The following is a 19,385-nucleotide window of genomic DNA, read 5'->3' on the forward strand; positions in this document are numbered from 1 at the left end:
GAGGAAAGCCTGCTTCTTCCTCTCCCTCTGCCACTCTGCCTGCTTGTGCATGCTCGAGCTTTCTCTGGCAATCAAAATATTTAAAAAAACACAAAGACTGCCATCCTCATACACTATTAAAATGGGAATATTTTAGTGGAAATAAAATTTTTCTTGTTTCTGTTACATTTAACTTGAAATTAAAGATTTCAATACTGCAAGAGTCTTTGAAGGTCTAGACTATTTACCCACTTTATAACTGGAATAAGCCAACAGTACTGACAGTCCTAAAAGTATATAAAGTCTACCAGGAAATCAAGTCCGTTTTAATTTAAGTCCATCTTAAATTAACATGGGTTTTTTAAAACCCATAATCAGATGGTCATTAACATGTTCACCTGGAAATAATGTTTTATAACAATGCCATGCAAAATTTTAAGGAAATGCCTGACCTTAAAAGTTGAGCTTGATTCTGTTGGACAAAACTTTTAATAGCTTCTCATTCATGAGGTTCGCACTGCACTGCTAGTTACATTAGGAGAGGGGGAAACAAGCTCAGTTGTTTTTCAGATACAATGTGCTGAGCTGTGCTATAGCTCTTACACAGTTTGTTATAAAAGAGTTAAATGAGAAGCAGCAGGAATTAAAACTTAAACCCTCACCACCACCTCCAATTAATAGGATCCCTTATAGTTGGAGGCCTAGAAGTGTAGTGCTTCAAAATGGTAAACAGAGGCTGTCATTACAAATGTACCCTGAGCTTATGGGGATATCTTAAAATTACTCTGCGTTGTATAAACGTTACTTCATTAATGCTGTCGACATGGTAAATAGGAAGGCAGGCTGTGAATTCAATATTTTTTTCTTCTTACCTTTCCTAAAACCTAATATCACATAATTATTCACCTGAAGCAATGGCCACCTTGATGGGCATTGTACCAAAATATGGCCTAGGATAGAAAAATGTCATGACATAATAGCATCATTTATGAACTGCTTATCATATGCTGAACATTTAACATTTTAATCATCTCAATGACCTCCTGAGGTAAATATAAATGGGGAAAGTAAGGGATGGCGGAGATGAGAAACTGCTGGTAAAGAATGGAGCCAGTATTTGAAACCAGGGAACTTGACTCCACAGACGACAATCTTGATCTCTGAAACAGTTAACTTTTGTATGAGATCTCTTTGTGGCTGATGACATTGGATTGCACAGAGCAAAAGCTGAGACATCTATTTTCTTTTTGGAATATGGGGTTGGGGGTTCAGGGAACAGGAGATCAGAAAAGCTGGCAAGATACATGCCGCAAATTGTCTTTTGATGTCTGCTTGCTATCGCCTTGCCCTGAGGCACGTGGGCTTGACAAAGGTTCTCCAACTTGGTGTGCATCAGGACTTTGTTAAAACGCACACTGCTAGACCCCCACACTCTGAGTTGCTGATTCAACTGGTCTGGATTAGGGTCCCCAAAATTGCCTGTCTAACGGTTCCCAGCTAATACTAACACCCTTAGTCCTGGAACCAGGGTCAATTAGGGAGCAACAGGCATGGATCACTTCAGGGAAGCACAGGCGAGCTGCGGGTGGAGTGGACCTTTCTGATGGTCTCTTTTTTATAGTGTAGCCAGGTGCTACTCTAAAAATATCTTGTTACTTATTGTTCATGTTGATCATTCAAGTAAAGGACCGGGCACCGGGCTAAGGCAGCTGTCTTAGGTTTTTTAATTTCAAGCAAGAACATTCTGTTTATTCTCAGTAAACAATTGTTCCTGTTTCTAAAATGAAAATGCTACAAAGACAAATGTTAGAGAATAGTAAGAAATTAAACACCAAAAAATCAGGGTTGCCTGGGTGGCTCAGGTTGTGATCCTGGAATCCTGGGAATGAGCCCCACATTGGGCTCCCTGCTCAACAGGGTGCCTGCTTCTCCCCCTCCCTCTGCTGCTGCTCCTGCTGCTTGTGCTCGCTCTCTCTCTCAAATAAATAAAATCTTTAAAAAAAAGCCAAATCAGAATGATTGACTAGGAATAGTTATGCTTCTTCTGAGTAACCCAAACATACTTTAGACACAAAATGTTAGTATCTGCTGAAAAGTAAATCCCAATATATGAATTCACTTAAGAGACTAACTGTGGTTTTGTGGTCTGGTAGACCGCCTATATTAGGACAGAAACTGTCCTGTGAAACGATAGTTATCTATTAGATACAGCTGTGAAATTTTGTGGAAGGAATATTATGGGTTCAGAACACTAGTCCCATTAAAATGGCGCCCATTAAAAACTAAAGATTCAAACAAAGGTAATGTGTCACGTTTTATTTTTATAAATTTTCATAAGAGATAATTTTTGCTTAAGTATCAGTGGGCCCACGGTTCTTAAGCTGTTCTGCATCGCCCAATTGTAAATGATACCCAAGTGCCAATTATGAGAACATATTACACTAATTGCTATACATGGCTGGCTACACAGTCAAGAAGAGTTTGGAGTACAGTTGTTACTATAGTGAGGATCTCAGGGACTCAGATTTTATAATGAAAATTTCTCAAGATCACAATTTGTTTTTTTCTCTCTTCACTGTTGTATTTTATCTTCAGGAAGAAAGTTCAATATTGAACATTAGAGTAAATGATGAGACGGGAAGATCTGAAGTGAATTGAAAGTATGAAGAATAGCAATAGAATTTAAGCTGACTGGCAGACAGAGAGCTAGTGGCCCCTTGGCTACTGAAATTTGCAACCTCTTTTTTTTTTTTTTAAGATGTTATTTATTTATTTGACACACAGAGAGAGAGAGATCACAAGTAGGCAGAGGTAGGCAGAGAGAGGGGGGAAGGAGGTTCCCCGCTGAGCAGAGAGCCCGATGCAGGACTAGATCCCAGGACCCTGAGATCATGAGCTGAGCCGAAGGCAGAGGGTTAACCCACTGAGCCACCCAGGTGCCCCTGCAACCTCTTTCTTCTTCATTTTGGTTATTGATGTTAAATCACACCTACTCAAGTAAAAGGTTCACATATTTTAGGAAATAAGAAAGTTAAAAAAAATCTAAGATCGATTAACCAGAAATAACTATTGTCAACATTACATAAATATATAAATATCTAGCTCGACACACACACACACACACACACACACACACACACACGAAAGAAGGAAGAGAATGGCGAGAAGAAGAAGGCGGCAGAAGAGGAGGAGGGCGAGAGATGTGGGGGGTACTTTTAAAAACAGCATTGCCATGATAGTTTTAATTCTTTCAGTTTAATTTTGCTTGAATTTAACAAATAAGCAGAATAAAATAGTAAGGCACAGACAAATCTCTCTTTACTGCAAGAAATATTAGTTCTCAAAAGATTCTTATAAAGCGAAGGACAAATATGTTAACAAATACTAATTGTGATACAGTTTTAAATTTGTCAGTTGACCCTTTGCTGTGAAAGGATGAACTTGGCATTCTCATATTTCCTCCTCCTGAATTCGTTATATTTGCACTGTCAAGGTTTATAAAGATCAGTGTTCAGTTTAAATAGTTCATTAATTACAGCTCAAGAGAATTAGTTAAATATAAGGTCGATTTGGACAAATTACCAGAATACAAAAGAAGTTAAAACAAAGGTAAAAATCTGGAAAACATGAGAAAAGACATGAGCTAGAATGAGACATACATAACCCATAAAAAATATCCAATTGGAATTTCTAAAAGAAAGGTAAAACACGAGATAGGGGTCATAGAGAATTTTTCTGAATTGTTGAAAGACATGAGTGATCAGACTTAGGAAGCACAGAGAAACCTAGCAGGATAAAGAAGATAGGTTCTTGGGATGCCTGGGTGGCTCAGTTGGTTAAGCCTCTGCCTTCGGCTCAGGTCATGATCCCGGGGTCCTGGGATCGAGCCCCACATCGGGCTCCTTGCTTGGCAGGTAGCCTGCTTCTCTGCCTGCCTCCCTGCCTGCTTGTGTGTACTCTCTCTCTCTGGCAAATAATAAGTTATTTTAAAAAAAGAATAAGACAAATTCTTTTGGAAAAAGATATGCCTTTTGAGTTGTAGATCCAACCTTACACCACTATGCAGCTTAGAAAACTTTTGCCCCACCTCCTCTTCCAAGATTTGCCAGATATCCCTATGGTAGGAAAAGAGGAAGGAAAAGTAGGGGTCGGAAAACCCTAGTCCAGGTTCACATCCCATAGGGACACAGTGTACCAGTAACAATGTCCAGAAGAAAAGTAAAATGCCCCTATATGCCCTAGAGTAGAACCTAACGTGGAACAATCTTTCAGAACATGAGATAGTAATAGTAACTATTATTATTAAGCACTTACTAGAAGAAGTACTGACCTGTTTGCAGTCCCAACTACTTAGATTGCAGAGAAAGTGTTCTTTAACAAATTTTCACTCCTACTAATGACCCCAACCCCATGGACTCTAGTTTAAGGCAGCCTAATTTAACCGTTTGCCAGAAACTTTATCTCATTAATTCTCACAATTCCCAGGGCACAAATGAAGAACCCGAGGTTAGACAATGATTGAAACCAAAAGAATTCATACAGCTAATCAGTGGCAGAGTTAGGAGGCGAGGTGTAACTTTATGTCTCAAGAGTTTAAACTCTCAGCCATTGCCAGTGTTTCTCCAAGCATAGAACCACTACCTCCTGTGTTAGAACCATGCAGGACTGTTCCTAAGACTGTATTTGACTTATTTTCTGCCAACACAATGGAGCAGGGGTTAGAAAACTGAGACGACCTACATTGACTAGGTCGGACTGTTTACTCAATTCTTCCGAAAATAGAATTCTGGCACATATGTCCATTGTAGAAAAAAGAAAAAAAGTGCTGGAAACTATTAAGAAGATCATTTAAATTACCTGTGATCCCACCAGATAACAAAAAACATTACTAATATCTAGTCTATTTCCTTCTATTCAAACATATCACGAATTTGTATCATTCTGCTTTGTAAATTTGCTTTCACTTAATATGTTGAAAATACTCTATACTATTCCAAACAAGAATTTTAACTTCTATATACTTCTATCTACTGCTACATTGTAATCAACTTATTGAATGGCCATTCTAGAAGAAAAATGACACTTTTTTCAAGAGGAAGAAATTGAATGAGAAGTCAGTCCTAAACATATATATATATTTATATATAATATAATGTTTATATTTATTTATATTATTTATATATAATTATTTATATATTATATATAAATATATATTCTATAATATATAAATATACTTCACTTAACATATTAAGTGAAAGCGTGTGTGTGTGTGTGTGTGTGTGTGTGTGTATGGATCCGAGGACTTCCAAGGGAAGGGAAAGCATGAAGGAAAAGTCCTGATTTGCAAGGGAATTGGCCCTAGCAGAATGGCTGCCAGAGAAATAGGGATACAGGAGGCTCCTGGAATGGAATCTGGCCAATGGACTTTGAAAGTGGTCTCTGATGATGAAGTTTTCCTTTTCTGGGATAGCCGGAAGTCTTCAGTCACCTTACAAGCCATTAGAATCTAGCATCTATAGTGCTCTATGGGGGCATGATGAGAGGGTCTACAGGAGAGGGTCTATGTTACGTTGTGAGTTTGAGGCTCTTGGCTTCTAGGCAGTTTCCTTATGAACTCCTATCCTATGTACAGCCATGTTATAGGGTTCAAGGAGCATTTTATATTTTTTAAACATGTAAAGTCTTACCCTGTATTTTATTGCTTTAGAAGGAAAACAAGGGGCACCTGGCTGGCTCAGTATGCTTGATCTCAGTGTTGTGGGTTCGAGCCCCACTTTGGGTGTAGAGATTACCTAAAAACAAAATCTTAAAAAAAACAAAAAACAAAAAACAAAACAAAACCAACTGATGGCACGTACTATTTTAAAGATTGCTCTTAAAAGAAAAAAAAAAAACAACAACCTTCTGTCTTTTTTGGAAAGGGCCTCCCTTTAAAGACAAACCTTTCTCTCAGAGAACTTCTATCCTACACAAGGAGATAACCACTCTCATCAACCAAGGAAGCAATCATTCCAAGTTGTTTTGGTTCCTTGGCAATCTCAATAACCAGTCCCTGGAGCTGTCCAAGGTTTTGTTTCTTGCTGTTCCTGTTCCTGGCCCCCTTCATCAAGAGGCAGCAGAGTCAGGAAGAGCAGCATCAGCCCTGGACGGCTGTGTGATCTCCAGCAGTCAAGTAACAATTCTGGGTCTCACTTTCCTCGTGGGTCAAAACAGGGGCGGCAACAAGAATACCTAACTTACAAGGTTGTTCTGCGGATTTAATCAGTTACTCTTGTGAAAGTATTTGTAATAGGGCCTGGCAAATTAAAAAAAGGAATCTTTGGCTCCCCTAATTTCTACCATACGTAGATTTTTAAACTAAAGTTATTTGTCTCCTTAGCACTTTTGCTTTTGTAAATATTACCCTGGCAATCAGGAATACAGAATATGGGAGCGCAAGGAGGTGGGAAGAGTGCTCACTGAGCTGTGACTTGGGGTGCTGCTCTTGGCTTTGCATTAATGGAGCTCTGTGACCCTTGTTAACTGGCTTCTCTGACCTCACTTTCCTCCTCTGTAAAATGAAGTACTTTAACTTCAGTAAATAATCTCTATGCCTTTACTATTCTGTGAATCGCATTCCCTGCTCAACACTCAGTTCAGTGACTTGGCTTCCCTGTTTGTAAACCCTGCCAAAAATATCTGCCACCTATCATCAGCCGGAATGTTACAGTCGGGGAGTAGGCGGGAGATTAGGGACTCACTGCCTAAGTGGTACCAATGGGACCGGACCTAGTGTCTGCGAGGGACCCAGGTAGAGGGTGGCATTAGCACTTCTTCCTGCAGAGACTAAACCCTGCCAGACTCACCCGAAAGAGCTGTCGCGGTGGTTTGCTGAAAACCCCCGTTCTGTTGGGGAGATTACTGGGTCGCGGTCTCCCAAGGACGCGGAAACCTTTGATCTAGAGGCTCGAGCGACTCGGTAGGAAGCGAGTTGACGAGGACTGTGTCAACCCTATTTTGGCTGTGTCGCCGCTTCCCATCCGTGCAGTAGGAGGGACTCTCTCTGCGAGAGGGCCAAACCCCTCTCCTCCAGTGTCGGCGGTGGGTGTCCCCGCGCCGCGCACCCCCTCCCTCCAGCCCCTCCTTCCCGGCTGCCATAGAAACCGGCCTACGAGGTCCCGGCCCGCGTCCCGGCGCCTGACCGGCCCCCCGGCCCCCTCCCCCGGGCCAGCCCTCGACTCCCGATTGGTCCTCCGGGAAACGCTGCGGGGCGCCTCTGTCCCCCGCCGCAGAGCCCGGGCCGGGGCCCGCGAGCGGGGTTTGCTGGGGCCGCTGTCGGTCAGGGCGGCCGCCCCTGACAGCTCCGGGAGCCTCCCGCGCGGCCGCGGCGCCCGCCACCCACGCACCCACCGCGCGGCGCGCGCTCCAGCGCCAACCGCCCGCAGCTCCTGGCCCCGCGCCGCCGGGCCCGTCAGCCGGGCTCGCCACGAAGGTAAGCGAGGGCCGCGGGGCTCGCAGGCGGCACCCCCGCCCCGCCCGCCTCTCCTCCGCCAGGTTGCCGACCCGCGGCGGGGGCTGGGGGCTGCGAACGGCGCCCGTGCCCCCCGCGAGCCGAGAGGGGAACGGAGACACGACTGCCGGCGGGGCGGGGGGCGAGCTGGGGTCAGGGGAAGGGTGGGCGCTCCGGGGGACGGCCCCTCTCGGGCAGTCGGCGCGCGCGAGCAGAGGGCGTTGCAGCGGGAGGCGCGGGTGCTCCGGCGCGTGCGGGCGGGTGCCTGCGCGGCGGGGGGCGCCCCGGGTGTGGGCGCGCGTGTGTCCCCCAGTCCCGGCGCCGTGCGGGCCCCCGTCGGTGTGCGCGCCCGCACCTGAGCCGGGGAGAAAGGCTTCGCGCCTTGCCCGGCGCACACCTGGCGCGGGAGCCCGAGCCCTAGGGCGCGAGCCCAGGTGTGGACAGCTCGTACCGAGCGCTGGGGGCTCGCAGTGAGGGCAGTGACAGCGAAGGGCTGTGGCCCGCCCCGCAGCACGATGCTCCCTAAAGAATCGTGCTTCTTTTGAAGACGGCACAAGTAAGGAAGAACCTCGTCGCCTCTTCCCGGATGTCCCTTCAGGAGTATTAGGAACTCCGGGATGACCAGGAACGGATGGCAACGGGGTCTTTAAAATGTCACTTCTGGCCAGCTTTTGTGTGCCGGACACAACATCTGGGCAGGTGGAGATAAAGGTGCTCTTCGGGCAGCAAAGATTCAGCGGTCCGCACTTTCTTCTTCCCTTCCCTCCCTCCCTCTTCCTTCCCCTCCTTGCCTCTCCTCCTCCCCCCCCCCCCCCCCCCCCCCCCCGTGTTCGTCCTCCGCAGTTAGGTAGACAAGAAGACTCTCTGTTAGACCCACCCTCCCCCACCCCATTCCTCATCCCGTTTCAAAACGGGAGCAAATGAGCCACATTCTGAGCTCTTACCCGTGCAATTCAGACAAGTTTGGAAATTAAACAAATTGCGTTTGCACTTGAGACCGCGGGAATCCAAAAGGGAAACAAAAACAGACCGAAAAATCTATTCCAAGTTAAGTCAAGATTTCAAGGGGGAATCTAAAAAGAATATTTGTTTATGCCAATATGGTGTGTGTGTGTGTGTGTGTGTGTGTGTGCGCGCGCGCGCGCGCGTGTTAATGTTTGAAAAATATGTATCACTCAAACTTGCATCATCAGTATTCAATGTGATTCACAGAAGCACTTAAAAAGATGGTTTCTGTTAGTGTTGCAAAAGCACTTCTAATTTTGGTTGCCATGGTAACCGAAGAAGTCGCCCGGCACCGTTGAGACGCTGCCTGGCTGGAACCAGGAACTGTTCTTGAGATCTCCTCACGTACCCCCCCCCCCCACCATGTCACCATGGTAATAATAATTGAGCTTATAAGATACTTGTTTCTTTTCATTAAAGTACTAAAAGCCTAGGCATGTTGTTTTTAAGTTTTATCTTTTCAGACTTTGCCATTTGAGAGACAGATCTTCCCTCTCAAGACAACTAAGTGTAAACACTGCCCTCCAGCCAATCAGCCTGCTGGGCCAGCTCCCTTGCCACAGCTCGCAGGGCTGAGGGGAGAAGGGTGAAGGAGGAGAGTGTTTGATGTTAAAGGAATCCTGGCCTGGCACCAGATCTCCTTCCCCATTTAGCATTTAAATCTGGAGTCCTAATTAGCTGTCTAATTAGGAGATGGGGGAATGTGGGTGGGGATCCCAGAAGGAGGTGAATGGAGGAAAAGCTAAGTCCTGTTCTCCATGGACTCCTGTTCTGTGTGCTGTTGAATTTGCCTCCTGGGTTTATTTTTGGCTTGACCACTGTTCAGTGGTAAGCCTGGAACACCCTTCAGAGAGGCCTCCTTCTGTGTTAGGAAAAAAATGTGGATTGGATATTTAGTTTAGTGGATTGATATTTGTGTGTTTTATTCTAGTAACTAAACTGCATTTAAAATAAAGGCAAGTTTGTATGAAATCTAAATTTCCTGGTCATAACTACAATAGGCCATAGAGATCTCTATGCTCTTGGTTTAAGCCTTAGGTTTAGTTAAGATGGTTCATCTGGGGACAGCAGTGGCATCATTCAGATAGTTTCATTAGCAAATGCTCGTGTCTTTTAAGAACTATAATTCTTTATACATCCACAATTCCTGAGCAATGTATCCTATAAAATCAATTTTGTACATTGATGGAACATGACTGGAAAATTTGAAAGCCTCCAGATTTAGAATTTTAAAAGAAAAAAATATTTCTTCCTAGTAGGTTAATGTTTTCAGTCAAATATATAGTTTCATTTTGAGAAATTTAAAAATTAAAATATAATGTGAAATCCAATTTCATTTTTTGAATCTTATTACAGTATTTCACTAAGGACTAAAAAGCCTTAATTCATTGGCTGATTTCTTTCAGTTGTTGAGAGGACCAGTTGTTTATAAAATTAGTCTCATTCTATTGTTGTCATTTCCTATTGTCATTCTAGAAAAAGTTTTCTAGAACTGAAGTTATATGTTTCAAGAGAAGAAAATATTCAAATTACTTATGAAGGTAATAGCCTACAATTTGATTAAATAGATTGCAGCTTCTAAAATTACTTTCTCCCAAGAACTTCAAAGATGAATAACTCAGCCAGTATTATACAGGATACTCAGGAATATTAACCAGTGTTACAGATGAGCAAGTTGCATTCAAAAGATTCAAGTCGTTTTAGCTAACCACATGGAAAACCGAGAGACAAAAATACAAGTCAGAGAAGACAGAGAAAAATTAGGATGGGAAGAGAGACAGAGTAGGAATGGTGAGAAGAATTCAAGAGTAGAGAGAAAAATAAAACTGTAGGGGAAAGGGAGTCCTCAGTGAGCAGAAAACACACAGATTAAGGGAAAGGGAGTCAAGGAGAAAAAGTCAGGTGCAAAGAGATTTGCACAGAAACAGACACAGGAAACCACGAGAGCAGGAAACTAAAAAGAATTCTTCATCTTCCAAGGAGAACAGAGAGCTTGATGCTTTTCCAGAAAACCCAGGTATCCCAGTTAGCAAACTTCTCTGACTTATGTCAAAGAACCCAAGGCAGGCCTGAGCCGTAGATCTGGCTGCCCGCTGGCCCATGGCCTCCTGTCGCACGCAGGCCAGGAGATGAAGCAGTTTTACTGTCTCCATACTGTCACCATACTGTCTTCCCAGTCCTTAAGTCACCAAGAAAACCTACATCTCCATTTGTTGGGGTCACTTAGTTGGGTTAGTTTGTAGACACAACTTGATTATGTAATTGTAATTTTTTACTGTAAATTACAAGTTTTGACTTTCAAAGATTGCATTAATATTTATCAAATAATGCATTCATCTAATTTTATGAATTAGAGCATTTTAAGATTCTATTTAAGATTCATTTAAGATTCTAACCAAATCATCGTTCCCCCTCTTTGGATACCGGGGTCATCTGTTGGGCTGCTCTGGCTCTTGGCTGTTTAATCACTTATCTCCCTATTTCTAAATAATTTGCATATGTAGCTGGTCTTGATTGATCAGTTTTAGACAGAATCTACATGCTTTATCTTATTATGGGGTGGATATAGCTCTCTCACTCCACCTTTTCCAACTTCCCTTTCTATGTTATTTTTGCAACATAGTTGGTGGAAAGAAATCAACCAGGTCACCATTGGCATCACCTTTTATTTGAAAATGGCAGGAATGAGAAAGCCCTTAGGAGCGTCTGGCTCAGGACAGCAGGGCTAAGTATTTCGTAGGACTTTAGCCAGATCAGCCAAAGTTGAGCTAGTGTCAGAAATAGTTGATCAAGGATGGCTCTTAGAGGAGGGAGGAATTGCTCTCACACATTAGCATCCACTGGTTGAGGAATTTAGATTTAACACAAGGGACTGGGTAGGAAAAGTCAGGGGGTAAGTCTAGTGGGAGGGTAAAAAGCTGAGCTGCCGGGGACAAGGCCTTTTTTGAATGACTTGGTTGCTGCTCTTTGGAATCACGCAAGCTGCCAGGCCATTTTGCATTTCATTTCCTACCATTTCCATTTGTTTTCTTACCACTTTCTGTCTTTTAAAAATGATCAGTGCTCTCATTCATACAGAGTCATTCCCTTAGCCTTACCAATAGTTTTTATATCCTGTGCATTTGCTTTATGGGACATGCGGGTTTTGAAATGTAAATTAAAACACAAAGACAACAAATTTGCTGTAGACTAATCAATGATGCGATGGCCACGTCTAAAATGATGAGCATCTTCCGGGACAGTTTTTGGTAATGCGCAAGGTAATTATTTCTCTAGAATGTAGTCTTGTTCAGCCCCTTGTTTTGCAGGTGAGGTAACAAATCCAGAGATACTAAGTGTAGGGTCATTTCTCCTGACTCCATGCTGCACATGGAGCTTAACGTGGGGCTTGAACTCCCACCAGGAGATCAAGGCCTGAGCTGAGATCGAGTCAGACACTGAACCAACCAGGCCACCCAGGAGCCCCTCTCTTGACTCCCTTTTAAACACTCATTCTTTCACCCTCTCTCTCCTTGACTATCTTGTCTTATATTCCTTTTCTTTTTTAAAACCTTTTTTCTTTATTATAAAGAAAGAATAGGTGCACCTGGGTGGCTCAGTTGGTTGAGCATCTGCCTTCGGCTTGGGTTGAGGTCCTGAGGTCCTGGGGTCCTGGGGTGGAGCCCTGCCTGCATAGAGCGCTGCTCAGTGGGAAGACTGCTTACCCCTCTCCCTCTGCTGCTCCCCCTAATTGTGCTCGCTCTCTCTGTCAAAGAAGTAAAGAAAGTCTTTAAAAAAAGGGAAGATTATACTTCTTTATTATGAACTATGTATTATAAAACAGTACATATTTTAGAGATAGCAGAAATAGTGGTTAAGTCTTATTTACTTTTTTAAAAGAATGTTTTAAAAAAATTGTGTTTATTTATTTATTTATTTGAGACACACACACACACACACACACACACACACAGACACACACACAGGAGAGCCCGCCTGAGCTGGGGGACGGGCGTGTTGGGGGGCAGGGAAGGAGCAGAGGGAGAGGGATGAGGAGACTCCCTTTTAAGCTCCCCCACCCCGAGTCTCACAGGGGGCTGGATCCCATGACCCTGAGATCATGACCTGAGCCAAAACCAAGAGTCAGACACTTTAAATGACTGAGCCACCCAGGGACCCCAAGTCTTATTTACTTTTTAAAAAGTGTTTTATAGTTAGCATACAGTGTTATATCGGTTTCAGGTGTACAATATAGTGATTCAACACTTCATACAACACCCGGTGCTCATTACTGTAAGTGCCCTCCTTAATCCCCATCACCTGTTTCACCCATCCCCCCACCCACTCCCTTCTGGTAACCAATCATTTGTTCTCTATAGTTAAGAGTCTGTTTCTTGGTTTGACTCTCTCTCTCTTCTTTCCCTTTGTTTGTTTTGTTTCTTAAATTCCACATATGAGTGAAATCACATGATATTTGTCTTTCTCTGACTTCTTTCACTTAGCATTATCCTGTCTAGCTCCATCCACTTTTTGCAAAGAGCAATATTTCAGTCTTTTTTATGGATGAGGAATATTCCATTGTGTATGATATAGTATTTCTTCTCTATCTGTTCATCTATTTAGGGACACTTGGGCTGCTTCTGGAATTTGGCTATTGTACATAATGCTGCCATAAACATAGAGGTGCATGTATCCCTCTGAATTAGTGCTTGTGTGTGTGTGTTTGGGGGGTTAATATCCAATAGTGTGATTCCTGATCATAGGGGTAGCTCTATTTTTAACTTTCTGAGGAACCTCTATACTGTTTTCCAGAGTGGCTGCACCAGTTTGCATTCCCACCAACAGTGCATTTTTCTCCACACCCTCTCCAACACTTGTTGTTTCTTGTGTTGTTGATTTTAGCCATTCTGACAGGTATGAGGTGATACCTCATTGTAGTTTTGACTTGCATTTCCCTGATGATGAGTGATGATGAGCATCTCTTCCTGTGTCTGTTAGCCATCTGGATATCTTCTTTGGAGAAATGTCTGTTCATGTCTCCTGCCCATTTATAAATTGGATTATTCGTTACCTGGGTGTTGAGTTGTGTAAGTTCTTTATATATTTTGAATACTAACCCTTTCTTGGGCCCCTCATTTGTAAATATCTTTTCCCATTCAGTACGTTACCTTTTAGTTTTTATTCTGATGTAGTCCCAATAGTTTATTTTTGCAGGTGGTTAAATCTTCATTCTGGAAATAGCTTGCCGCATTTGAATTCTGGCTTTGTGACTCACTTACTTATGTATGTAACCTTGGGCACGTAATTTGATCTCTGTGTCTCACTTTTCTTTGGCATAATAATAGCATCTACTTTCTAGGATTATTGTAAGAATTAAATGAGTTGGTTCAGGTAAAGCTCTTAGAATGGTGTCTGGCACACAGTAAATGTCATTGTTGCTAGCATTATTATACAAAATACAAAAACAAATGTTAAAATGAAAGAAATAATTATCTATAATTCTATTTCTAATCCTATCTTTAATCCCAGAGAGATTACCATTGTTAACATTTCAGAGTTTGGGGTTTGTTTTTGGTAGTTAAAAACAAACCAAAAAAAAAATGAGATATTGTACATACAATTTTATCTGTTGTTCTTTCCAGTTTATGTTTTGAGCTTTTGGATGTTGGATAGTCAATATTCTTCTATATGGCATATTTGTTTTCTGTATTGATCCTGAGACGGAGAATTACAAATTATGTTCTCAGTAAGTACTAATTGTCTGGGAAGCCAACCTTCTTCTGGACTTTCGGGGCTTGGGACAGATAGATGTAAAGAGAGGTCCTGACATCCTGAATTTGAGAAGCCCCCCTGCAACTAAGATAGATTCCTTTTTAAAGAATTTTATTTATTTATTTGACAGACAGAGATTACAAGTAGGCAGAGAGGCAGGCAGAGGGAGGGGGAAGCAGGCTCCCCGCTGAGCAGAGAGCCACAGATGCAAGATGGGAGATGCTGTGAGATGGGGTGGGGGGATGTCCATCCCAGGACCCTGGGATCATGACCTGAGCCGAAGGCAGAGGCTCAACCCACTGAGCACCCAGGTGCCCAGATATTACCTTTTCCAATGCATAAAAACATTCTGGAAAAGTCACCTGAAGTGTGGACACAGCAGAATGAAGGAATACTCATGTGGGAAGATGACAGAGGACTGTGGAGGTGACAGGGCCAAGAACCAGAACAGAAGTAGTGAGGGATGACTCAGTGGGGATCCTAGATGGGAGGTGTGAGTCTCTGTACTGCACAGCAAAGGCCAAAAGAAATGTAGGTCTGATGTTTTGGTCTACCCTTGCCACCTCAGAGATTAGGTGAGGCTGCTAAGCCAGTGAGAAAGCTTCTGTGTGTGGACCCCTTCCGAAGGCTGGCCTGCATTGATGTCCTCCTGGGAGACCTGCCAGTTTGGCTCTTCCACGGTCCATGAGAGTCACCTGCCTGCTTTACTCACACAGGACACTTTCAGGGTTTGGGAATTAAGCCTTGAGCTGCCCCAGTGAAGATTCATGCCTCCTAAGAGCATTTAGTGGCGCACTGCGGCAATTCATGTTAAGCTGGTTTGTGTTCCATCAAGTTGCACATGCCAGAGAATTGCTATCTCCCCAGGAAGCAGAGACGACCTTCAGAAGAAAGTGGGCTGGGTGGCCAGCTTTGGCTAGAGACATTTGTAGGTAATTTAGAAGGTACAGAGGAGTACTTCTGTCTAGCCTAAACTCAGGCTCCCTTAAGAATCACTCCATGTAGACTCATTCACATGAAGCCGCTCTGTGTGGTCTGGTGATCACTATCCACCAAGGACAGTAACAAAGATTTGCCCAAGCTCTAACACTGTTACATTGGTTAATATTTATAGAAAACAGGACATCGCTCTTTCAGAGGTTACCGCATAGCAATGGTAAGGAGACTCTCTGCTCTGCCATTCTTCCTCCTGCTCTCACATTTATCCCTTCACTGTCTTTAGGTGACCTCTACACCTTGACACAATGTCCACACAGGAGGAAAGAGAAAGGAGCTGTGTTAGTTACCTGGTGTAAGCCAGGAGTCTCCTTACTTAGCACTGTTGTATAATAACCTTTAAAAGTGTCATGCCTTGTTTTATCAGGAAACACAAGTTATCAGAAATCCCTTACCAAAGTCTCATTCTCCAGAACTGTGGCTCCTGGCCAGCGCTAGCTGTGGGAGAGAAAGAGAAAGTAGGTTTTCCAGCTTCTATAGCAGAAGGAGGCAAGGAAGGGAAGAAAGACTTAGTAAAGATGTTGAGTGAGTCAGCCTGTAATGTTTGCCACATTGTCACTTACTGGTAGGTTGCCCGTATGTCCCCATATGTGAGGGCCAGCCCTGGTTTACACCTTTTGTCCCAGTGTGATTATTTATTTTTTTTTAAAGATTTTATTTGTTGATTTGACAGACAGAGATCACAAGCAGACAGAGAGGCAGGCAGAGAGAGAGAGGGAAGCAGGCTCCCCGCTGAGCAGAGAGCCCGATGCGGGACTCGATTCCAGGACCCTGAGGTCATGACCTGAGCCAAAGGCAGTGGCTTAACCCACTGAGCCACCCAGGCGCCCCCAGTGTGATTATTAATAGCAGCCCCTTCTATTCTCAAAAGCATCCTGGTTTGAATGACAAATTCTATGTTCACTCTACTTATTGAGCACGTGTGATTTACTGTAGGCTCTTGTTAAATAGTAGTTATTAATAAAAGTGATAAACTGTAACCGTAAGATAAATAAGAAGCCAGGATTACATGTGGTGAGTGCCTGTGTGGTACAGGCAGCCAATGTGTAGGTTTTCCGGGAAAGAGAAATGAGTGAATCAGCAAATGAGGTGAGCTGCTTGGGTGGAGAGGAAGGACAGGGGGAGATGTGACACCATGGCATGAAAAATAAATGGATTGGGTGCAGTTGGAAAGATGGAAAAGTTTCTGTGCTAGGGTTTGCTTTGAAAAGACTACCAGGGGCTCTTGGGTGGCTCAGTTGGTTGAGCGCCCAGCTCTTGATTTCGGCTCAGGTTGTTGTCTCAGGGCTGTGAGATTGAACCCCGTGTTGGGCTCCATGCTCAGGGTGGATTCTGCTTGTCCCTCTCCCTCTGCTCCTCCCCCCACTTATGCTCACTGGCTCTCTCTATCTGTAAAATAAATAACATCTTAAAGAGAAAAAAGACTAACAACAAGTAGGTTTTAATGCTGCCTTTGTTGGAGTGAACACTTTGTAATATGGGATATAATACTGAGATATTGATTTGGTCTAAAGTATTTTGAAGACTTATGACACAAAATAAAAAGCCATTTATATATTAAGTCAAATATACTTTTCTTCCATCACAAAATTTATCAGAAATTTTGCATGTGTGAAGAAACATTAGTTTCTAGATTATTATCTTACGGAGCATGTAGTTGAGTATGACCTTGAGCTGTTTAGTAACAAAGTCCTTAATCAAGAGACTGTATTTGTAGCTTCCAATTTTTCTTTCTTTTTTTAAAAATTTTTTATTTTTTATAAACATTTATTTTTATCCCCAGGGATACAGGTCTGTGAATTGCCAGGTTCACACCCTTCACAGCACTCACCAAAGCACATACCCTCCCCAATGTCCATAACCCCACCCCCCTTCTCCCAATCCCCCTCCCCCCAGCAACCCTCAGTTTGTTTTGTGAGATTAAGAGTCACTTATGGGGGCACCTGGGTGGCTCAGTGGGTTAATCCTCTGCCTTCAGCTCAGGTCATGATCTCAGGGTCCTGGGATCGAGCCCCACATTGGGCTCTCTGCTCGGCAGGCGGCCTGCTTCCTCCTCTCTGCCTCCTCTCTGCCTGTGTCTCTGCTTACTTGTGATCTCTGTCTGTCAAATAAATAAATAAATAAATAAATAAATAAAAGAGTCACTTATGGTTTGTCTCCCTCCCAATCCCATCTTGTTTCATTTATTTTTCTCCAACCCACTTAAGCCCCCATGTTGCATCACCACTTCCTCATATCAGGGAGATCATATGATAGTTGTCTTTCTCCGCTTGACTTATTTCGCTAAGCATGATACGCTCTAGTTCCATCCATGTTGTCGCAAATGGCAAGATTTCATTTCTTTTGATGGCTGCATAGTATTCCATTGTGTATATATACCACCTCTTCTTGATCCATTCATCTGTTGATGGACATCTAGGTTCTTTCCATAGTTTGGCTATTGTGGACATTGCTGCTATAAACATTTGGGTGCACGTGCCCCTTCGGATCACTACGTTTGTATCTTTAGGGTAAATATCCAGTAGTGCAATTGCTGGGTCATAGGGCAATTCTATTTTCAACATTTTGAGGAACCTCCATGCTGTTTTCCAGAGTGGTTGCATCAGCTTGCATTTCCACCAACAGTGTAGGAGGGTTCCCCTTTCTCCGCATCCTCGCCAGCATCTGTCATTTCCCGACTTGTTGATTTTAGCCATTCTGACTGGTGTGAGGTGATATCTCATTGTGGTTTTGATTTGTATTTCCCTGATGCCGAGTGGTATGGAGCACTTTTTCATGTGTCTGTTGGCCATCTGGATGTCTTCTTTGCAGAAATGTCTGTTCATGTCTTCTGCCCGTTTCTTGATTGGATTATTTGTTCTTTGGGTGTTGAGTTTGCTAAGTTCTTTATAGATTTTGGACACTAGTCCTTTATCTGATATGTCGTTTGCAAGTACCTTCTCCCATTCTGTCAGTTGTCTTTTGATTTTCTTAACTGTTTCCTTTGCTGTGCAAAAGCTTTTGATCTTGATGAAATCCCAATAGTTCATTTTTGCCCTTGCTTCCCTTGCCTTTGGCGATGTTCCTAGGAAGATGTTGCTGCGGCTGATGTCGAAGAGGTTGCTGCCTGTGTTCTCCTCAAGGATTTTGATGGGTTCCCTTCTCACATTGAGGTCCTTCATCCATTTTGAGTCTATTTTTGTGTGTGCTGTGAGGAAATGGTCCAATTTCATTTTTCTGCATGTGGCTGTCCAATTTTCCCAACACCATTTATTGAAGAGGCTGTCTTTTTTCCATTGGATATTCTTTCCTGCTTTGTCGAAGATTAGTTGACCATAGAGTTGAGAGTCTATTTCTGGGCTCTCTATTCTGTTCCATTGATCTATGTGTCTGTTTTTGTGCCAGTACCATGCTGTCTTGATGATGACAGCTTTGTAATAGAGCTTGAAGTCCGGAATTGTGATGCCACCCACTTTGGCTTTCTTTTTCAATATTCCTTTGGCTTTCTTTTCTGGGTCCATATACATTTTAGAATTATTTGTTCCATTTCTTTGAAAAAGATGGATGGTACTTTGATAGGAATTGCATTAAATGTGTAGATTGCTTTAGGTAGCATAGACATTTTCACAATATTTATTCTTCCAATCCAGGAGCATGGAACATTTTTCCATTTCTTTGTGTCTTCCTCAATTTCTTTCATGAGTACTTTATAGTTTTCTGAGTATAGATTCTGTGCCTCTTTGGTTAGGTTTATTCCTAGGTATCATATGGTTTGGGGTGCAATTGTAAATGGGATTGACTCCTTAATTTCTCTTTCTTCTGTCTTGTTGGTGTAGAGAAATGCAACTGATTTCTGTGCATTGATTTTATATCCTGACACTTTACTGAATTCCTGTACAAGTTCTAGCAGTTTTGGAGTGGAGTCTTTTGGGTTTTCCACACGTAGTATCATATCATCTGCGAAGAGTGATAATTTGACTTCTTCTTTGCCGATTTGGATGCCTTTAATTTCCTTTTGTTGTCTGATTGCTGAGGCTAGGACTTCTAGTACTATGTTGAATAGCAGTGGTGATAATGGACATCCCTGCCGTGTTCCTGACCTTAGTGGAAAAGCTTTCAGTTTTTCTCCATTGAGAATGATATTTGTGGTGGGTTTTTCATAGATGGCTTTGATGATATTTGGGTA

The 19,385-nt window shown here is 43.0% G+C and overlaps 1 protein-coding gene across 3 annotated transcripts in view; it reads left to right on the forward strand.

The window, feature by feature from the left end:
- Nucleotides 1-7,356: 7,356 nt before the first annotated feature.
- The window catches only part of NIM1K (NIM1 serine/threonine protein kinase), a 65,940-nt gene continuing 53,911 nt past the window's right edge, over nt 7,357-19,385 (forward strand). For 2 of the 3 annotated variants that reach the window (XR_009407391.1, XR_009407392.1), the window contains exon 1: nt 7,357-7,450. The gene's annotated coding sequence lies outside the window, so the exon portion shown is untranslated. The remainder of the gene's footprint in view (nt 7,451-19,385) is intronic. The other variant, XM_059417081.1, reaches the window with a different exon arrangement.

Source organism: Mustela nigripes, chromosome 12, assembly GCF_022355385.1.
Source record: "Mustela nigripes isolate SB6536 chromosome 12, MUSNIG.SB6536, whole genome shotgun sequence".
NCBI lineage: Eukaryota > Metazoa > Chordata > Mammalia > Carnivora > Mustelidae > Mustela > Mustela nigripes.